Source organism: Bos javanicus, chromosome 1, assembly GCF_032452875.1.
Source record: "Bos javanicus breed banteng chromosome 1, ARS-OSU_banteng_1.0, whole genome shotgun sequence".
NCBI lineage: Eukaryota > Metazoa > Chordata > Mammalia > Artiodactyla > Bovidae > Bos > Bos javanicus.
Window position 1 is genome coordinate 154863678 of NC_083868.1, and position 8133 is coordinate 154871810.

Genomic DNA, 8133 nt, shown 5'->3' on the forward strand with positions numbered 1-8133 from the left:
GTTTTCTTTGATAAATGCCCAGAAGGGGAATTGCTGGATTGTATGGTAGTTCTATTTCCACTTTTTGATGAACCTACAGCTGGCTGCGCCAACTTCCTTTCCCACCAGCAGTGCACAAGGGTCCAACGAGAAATCATGGAAAAGAGCCTTAAAGTAGGCGGAGCTTTTCTCATGGCCTGTTTCTCATCAACACCACCCAGGGACGTGACATGACAGCCCTGGAAAGACCCTGGATGAGGTGCTCCAGACAGCGAGGGCACACTGCTCCTCATGTGTATCCACTATCATGTGTCCGTAGAAATGCAGAAACAACCGGATATGGTGTTTATGTGAGTATTGCTGGAAGAAGAAGACTCTTGGCTCCTTGGTGGAACCACGAGAAGAGTCAAATAGTTTAGCTAAGTATCGGTGCCAGGATCAGTCCCGTCATTTGGCAAAGAGTCAGTGGCTAGAGTTGATTAGTTGCAGTTAGCCAGTGGAATGCTGATAAATTAGGGGTTGAGAGTCTGTGAATCCTGATTCATGGCATTTGTCAAAAAAAAAAATCATGAAAAAGAATGGATATATGTATTCATATACATTCTGATTCACTTTGCTGTATAGCAGAAACTAATACAACTTGTAAAACAGCTATACTCCAATGACACCCCCCTCAAAAAAAAAAAAAAAAAGAGACCAGTGGTTTGATCACGGGCTCACAAACTCCGGAAAACCTAACAACTGGCTTTTATAAGCCTATACGATCTGGCTCCGACACGCTGCCTCAGTTCTTCTCTGGGAGCTGACAGCTCCAGGCAGCCTCTGGAAAAGACATGCAAGACACCCTCGCTTCCTGTACCTGCCTAGGGCTTCCCAGGCGGACTCTCCTCATGGGAGTGATGCTGGTTCCATTCATCACATTTCCCTCCACGTGACTGGTGAGTAAGGAAATCCCCTTTCAAAGTAATCTCTCAAGCAGGTAGAACTTTGTTTTGAGGAAAACAAGGCAGTGAAAAGTGTTGGTAAACCCCAAAGATGCCAATTTAGCAGCAAGATCTCAGATGAAAAACAGATTGGAAATATGCTCAAATTCGTGCTACTCAATAGCAAGAAAAGCCCCAAACAACCCAATCGTAAAAGGGACCAAGGGCCTGAATAGACAATTTTCTCAAAAAAAAAAAAAGCGTACAAAAGACCAATAAGTATTCAATATCGCTAATCAGGGAAACACAGGCAAAACCACAAGGAGGTCTCTCCTCACACCTGTCAGGATGGCTGTTACCAAAAAGACAAGAAATATTAAGTATTCACCAAGGTGGAGAGAAAAGGGAATCCTTGTGTACCGTTGGTGGGAGTATAAATTGGTGCAGCTACTGGGGAGAATAGTCTGGAAGTTCTCACTGCAGAGACCCAGGGCTGCAGCAGAACTCAAGGCAGATAGAGCTTTAAGGGACTGGATTCCTACTCTAGGAAGAAAGGGATGCCCAGTGCAGCCCGGGATCAAGACCTGGGTTCCCATCCCTCTGTCACTCAGCAGCTGCGTGAACCTCCAGATAGCTTATCGACCTCTGTCATCTCTGGTTCTCATCCGGAAAACGTAGGTAACCTTCCCAGCTTCGTGATAATATCATGGGACTTGCATGTAAATAGATTTGAAAGTACATGTGTAGCATATACAAATATATACTTATCTATAAATATCTCTAGGTGTCCGGAATGTAGTATGCCCTCTGCTGTGTGGTCCGGGGGCTGTGCTTCCTGGGAGGGTCTCCCCTTCTCCTCCAGCCCTCCTGGGGCCCCAGCGCTGCCCCTGAGTAAGAGGAAGGGAGAGTTTCAGCACAGGGCTCTGCTCGGGCAGAGGTCCAGCCACCAGCAGGCTGAGCAGAGCCCTCTAGCCAGGTGCGTCCGGCTTGAGTCGCCGTGCCGGGCCAGGTGAGGCTCTGAGGTGGCACCTGCCTGGTGTTGGCAAGACTTCTGAGAGTGCTGCGTAATCCCCAGTAATCATAATGACAACAACAGGGGCGTTAATGGAGGGCTTAAAGCGCGCAAAATGTGGTTCAATCCCCAAAGGTCCAGGAACTCTACAAAAGGTCCCGATAAGTATTATTATCTCTTGGGAAGGCAGCAGGTTTCCCTTGTGGGCAAATTCCGTGTGGGGAGGTAGGGAGCCTGAGACACCTGGAGAGCGGGTAATCACGACGGTGCAAACTCCTGTCATCAGGAGAAAGGACAGGCCCAGAGGACAACCGGGGACGCTTCAAGGAGAGCGCGCCTTCCCTGTTTCTACTGGGTTGTGGATCAGCAGCAGCAAATGCCGGAACGCAAGCTCAGGTTCTAAGGTCAGCAGCAGCAGCAAATGCCGGAACACAAGCTCAGGTTCTAAGGTCAAGAGGGGGCCCTGGGCAGGGGGCTGCTTGCCCTGCATGTGTGGTCTGCAAACGGCACCCTGGAGGGTCTTTGGGCTGACAGGTACTGGTACTGAATGAAAGTGGTCCGGTGGAAGGCAGGCACAGTTCAGGTGGCATGAGGTCAAGATAGCTGTGGTCGCTGATGCTTGGCTTCAGTGCTGGGGGATGGTGAGGAGGTTTGCGGGCTCACCTGCCTGGAAGGAAGCTGAAGGGGAAACACGTGTGCCCACTGAAGAGGGCACCTCTGCTCAGCTCCAACCTAAGCTGGCCCCATGTTGTCAGACCTTCCAGTGTTGGAGAGAAGCTGGAGATCTAATGTTTTTTTCTTTTTAAATTTATTTTATTGAAGTATAGTTGATTCACAATATTGTGTTAATTTCAGTGTATAGCAAAGTTACTCAGTTAATACAGACATACATGTGTTAGTCATTCAAGTCATGCCTGGCTCTCTGCAATCCCATGGACTGTAGCTCTCCAGGCTCCTCCGTCCATGGAATTATCCAGGCCAAAACACTGGAGTGGGTTGCCATTTCCTTCTCCATACATACATACATAACACACACATGTATATATGTGTGTCTGTGTGCGTATTCTCTTTCATATTCTTTTCCCTTACGGTTTCTTACGGGACACTGAGTGTAGTTCCCTGCTCTATGCAATAGGTCCTTGTTCATTCACTGTGTGTGACAGTTTGCATCTTCTAATCTCAAACTCGCAATCCCGTCTTCCCTCAGCCCTCCTCCCCTTGATAACCGTGAGTCCGTTCTGTGTGTCTGTGAGTCTACTTCTGGTTCACAGATGAGCTCCTTTGTGTCATACTTTAGATCCCACATACAAGTGATACCCTTGGAGAAGGAAATGGCGACCCAGGGGGTGCCATTTGTATTTGTCTTGCTCTAATTTAATTCACTTAATGTGATTACCTCTAGGTCCATCTGCACTGTGAAAGTGCCATCACTACAGTCTTCTTTTATGGTTAGTAGTATTCCGTTGCGTATGTGGGCTTCCCTGGTGGCTCAGCTGGTAAAGAACCCGCCTGCAATGCGGGAGACCTGGGTTCGATCCCCGGCTTGGGAAGATCCGATGGAGAAGGGAAAGGCTACCCACTCCAGTATTCTTGGGCTTCCCTTGTGGCTCAGCAAGAATCTGTCTGCAATGCGGGAGACCTGGGTTCGATCCCCGGCTTGGGAAGATCTGCTGGAGAAGGGAAAAGCTACCCACTCCAGTATTCTTGGGCTTCCCTTGTGGCTCAGCAAGAATCTGTCTGCAATGTGGGAGACCTGGGTTCGATCCCTGGCTTGGGAAGATCCGATGGAGAAGGGAAAGGCTACCCACTCCAGTATTCTTGGGCTTCCCTTGTGGCTCAGCAAGAATCTGTCTGCAATGTGGGAGACCTGGGTTCGATCCCTGGCTTGGGAAGATCCGATGGAGAAGGGAAAGGCTACCCACTCCAGTATTCTTGGGCTTCCCTTGTGGCTCAGCAAGAATCTGTCTGCAATGTGGGAGACCTGGGTTCGATCCCTGGCTTGGGAAGATCCGATGGAGAAGGGAAAGGCTACCCACTCCAGTATTCTTGGGCTTCCCTTGTGGCTCAGCAAGAATCTGTCTGCAATGTGGGAGACCTGGGTTCGATCCCTGGGTTTGAAAGATCCCCTGGAGAAGGGAAAGGCTACCCACTCCAGTATTCGGGCCTGGAGAATATCTATGAAACAGAAGTAGATTCACAAACACAGAGAACAGACTTACGGTTATCAAGGGCAGGAGGCTTGTAGTAGTCCTTGTGTATATGTACCACACCTTTTTAAAAATTTTTTTAATTAATTATTTTAATTGGAAAATAATTACTTTACAATATTGTGGTGGTTTTGGCCATGTATCTCTAGTCTTTCCCATTCTGTTGTTTTCCTCTATTTCTTTGCATTGATCTCTGAGGAAGGCTTTCTTATCTCTCCTTGCTATTCTTTGGAACTCTGCACTCAGTGCTTATATCTTTCCTTTTCTCCTTTGCTTTTTGCTTCTCTTCTCTTCACAGCTATTTGTAAGGCCTCCCAGACAACCATTTTGCTTTTTTGCATTTCTTTTCCATGGGGATGGTATTGATCCCTGTCTCCTGTACAATGTCACGAACCTCCGTCCATAGTTCATCAGGGACTCTTATCTATCAGATCTAGTCCCTTAAATCTATTTCTCATTTCCACTGTATAATCATAAGGAATTTGATTTAGGTCATACCTGAATGGTGTAGTGGTTTTCCCAACTTTCTTCAATTTAAGTCTAAATTTGGCAATAAGGAGTTCATGATCTGAGCCACAGCCAGCTCCTGGTCTTGTTTTTGTTGACTGTATAGACCTTCTCCATCTTTGGCTGCAAAGGATATAATCAGTCTGATTTCAGTGTTGACCATCTGGTGAGGTCCATGTGTAGAGTCTTCTCTTGTGTTGTTGGAAGAGGGTGTTTGCTATGACCAGTGTGTTCTCTTGAAAACTCTATTAGTCTTTGCCCTGCTTCATTCTGTATTCCCAGGCCAAATTTGCCTGTTACTCCAGGTGTTTATTGACTTCCTACTTTTGCATTCCAGTCCCCTATAATGAAAAGGACATCTTTTTTGGGTGTTAGTTCTAAAAGGTCTTGTAGGTCTTCATAGAACCATTCAACTTCAGCTTCTTCAGCATTACTGGTTGGGGCATAGACTTGGATTACTGTGATATTGAATGATTTGCCTTGGAAACAAACAGAGATCATTCTGTCGCTTTTGAGATTGCATCCAAGTACTGCATTTCAGACTCTTTTGTTGACCATGATGGCTATTCCATTTCTTCTAAGGGATTCCTGCCTGCAGTAGTAGATATAATGGTTGTCTGAGTTAAATTCACACATTCCAGTCCATTTGAGTTTGCTGATTCCTAGAATGTCGACGTTCACTCTTGCCATCTCCTGTTTGACTACTTCCAATTTTCTTTGATTCATGGACCTGATATTCCAGGTTCCTATGCAGTATTGCTCTTTACAGCATCGGACCTTGCTTCTATCACCAGTCACATCCACAACTGGGTATTGTTTTTGCTTTAGCTCCATCCCTTCATTCTTTCTTGAGTTATTTTTCCACTGATCTCCAGTAGCATACTACCGACCTGGGGAGTTCCTCTTTGAGTATCCTATCATTTTGTCTTTTCATACTGTTCAAAGAAATAGAAGAAAACAACAGAATGGGAAAGACTAGAGATCCCTTCAAGAAAATTAGAGACACCAAGGGAACATTTCATGTAAAGATGGGCTCGATAATGGACAGAAATGGTATGGACCTAACAGAAGCAGAAGATATTAATAAGAGGTGGCAAGAATACAAAGAAGAACTGTACAAAAAAAATCTTCACAACTCAGATAATCACGATGGTGTGATCACACACCTAGAGCCAGACATCCTGGAATGTGAGTCAAGTGGGCCTTAGAAAGCATCACTATGAACAAAGCTAGTGGAGGTGATGGAATTCCAGTTGAGCTATTTCAAATCCTGAAAGATGATGCTGTGAAAGTGCTGCACTCAATATGCCAGCAAATTTGGAAAACTCAGCAGTGGCCACAGGACTGGAAAAGGTCAGTTTTCATTCCAATCCCAAAGAAAGGTAATGCCAAAGAATGCTCAAACTACTGCACAATTGCACTTATCTTACATGCTAGTAATGCTCAAAATTCTCCAAGCCAGGCTTCAGCAATACATGAACTGTGAACTTCCAGATGTTCAAGCTGGCTTTAGAAAAGGCAGAGGAACCAGAGATCAAATTGCCAACATCTGCTGGATCATCAAAAAAGCAAGAGAGTTCCAGAAAAACATCTGTTTCTGCTTTATTGACTATGCCAAAGCCTTTGACTGTGTGGATCATAATAAACTGTGGGAAATTCTGGAAGAGATGGGAATACCAGACCACCTGATCTGCCTCTTGAGAAACCTGTATGCAGGTCAGGAAGCAACAGTTAGAGCTGGACATGGAACAACAGACTGGTTCCAAATAGGAAAAGGAGTCCGTCAAGGCTGTATATTGTCACCCTGCTTATTTAACTTCTATGCAGAGTACATCATGAGAAACGCTGGGCTGGAAGAAGCACAAGCTGGAATCAAGATTGCCAGGAGAAATATCAATAACCTCAGATATGCAGATGACACCACCCTTATGGCAGAAAGGGAAGAGGAACTGAAGAGCCTCTTGATGAAAGTGAAAGAGGAGAGTGAAAAAGTTGGCTTAAAGCTCAACATTCAGAAAACGAAGATCATGGCATCTGGTCCCATCACTTCATGGGAAATAGATGGGGAAACAATGGAAACACTGTCAGACTTTATTTTTTTGGACTCCAATGTCACTGCAGATGGTGATTGCAGCCATGAAATTAAAAGACACTTACTCCTTGGAAGGAAAAATATGACCAACCTAGATAGCATATTGAAAAGCAGAGATGTTCCTTTGCCAAGAAAGGTCCGTCTAGTCAAGGCTATAGTTTTTCTAGTGGTCATGTATGGATGTGAAAGTTGGACTATGAAGAAAGCTGAGTGCCGAAGAATTGATGCTTTTGAACTGTGGTGTTGGAGAAGACTCTTGATAGTCCCTTGGACTGCAAGGAGATCCAACCAGTCCATTCTAAAGGAGATCAGTCCTGGGTGTTTTTGGAAGGACTGATGCTAAAGCTGAAACTCCAGTACTTTGGCCACCTCATGTGAAGAGTTGACTCATTGGAAAAGACTCTGATGCTGGGAGGGATTGGGGGCAGGAGGAGAAGGGGACGACAGAGGATGAGATGGCTGGATGGCAACACTGACTCAATGGACGTGAGTTTGGGTAAACTCTGGAAGTTGGTGATGGACAGGGAGGCCTGGCATGCTGCAATTCATGGGGTCACAAAGAGTCGGACATGATTGAGCAACTGAACTGAACTGAACTGGCCATATGTTGACATGAATCAGCCATGGTGTACATGTACCCCCCATCCTGAACTCCCTCCCAGCTCCTTCCCCATCCCATCCCTCTGGGTCATCCCAGAGCACCGGCTTTGAGTACCCTGCTTCATGCATCAAACTTGCACTGGTCATCTATTTTACATATGGAGATATATGTTTCAAAGCTATTCTCTCAAATCATTTTACCCTCCCCTTCTCCCACAGAGTCCGTAAGTCTATTCTTCACGTCTGTGTCTCTTCTGCTGCCTTGCATGTAGGATTGTCGTTAGCATCTTTCTAAATTCCATATATATGCATTAGTATATTGTATTGATGATTCTCTTTCTGCTTACTTCACTGTTTATAATATGCTTCAGCTTCATCCACCTCAATAGAACTGACTCAAATGTGTTCTTTTTTATAGCTGAGTAATATTCCATTGTGTATATGTACCACATATTTCTTATCCATTCATCTGCAGACGGGCATCTAGATTGCTTCCATGTCCTAGGTATTGTAAACAGTGCTGAGATGAACATTGGGGTACACGTGTCTCTTTCACTTCTGGTTTCCTCAATGTGTATGTCCAGCAGTGGGATTTCTGGGTCATATGGCAGTTCTAGTCCCAGTTTTTTAGGAAATCACACTGTTTTCCATACTGGCTGTACCAGTTTGCATTCCCACCAACAGTGTAAGAGGTTCCCTTTTCTCCACATGATCTCTGGCACTTATTGTCTGTAGACTTTTGGATCGCAGTCATTCTGACCAACGTGACATAATACCTTATTGTGGTTTTGATTTGCATTTCTCTAATAATGA

General features: G+C 45.3%; 1 non-coding gene across 1 annotated transcript; it reads left to right on the forward strand.

Annotated features, from left to right (window-relative positions):
• Positions 1 to 3392: 3392 nt before the first annotated feature.
• On the forward strand, positions 3393 to 3464 carry TRNAC-GCA (transfer RNA cysteine (anticodon GCA)). The gene has a single exon. It is a non-coding gene; the product is annotated as a tRNA-Cys (tRNA).
• The last annotated feature ends 4669 nt before the right edge of the window (positions 3465 to 8133 follow it).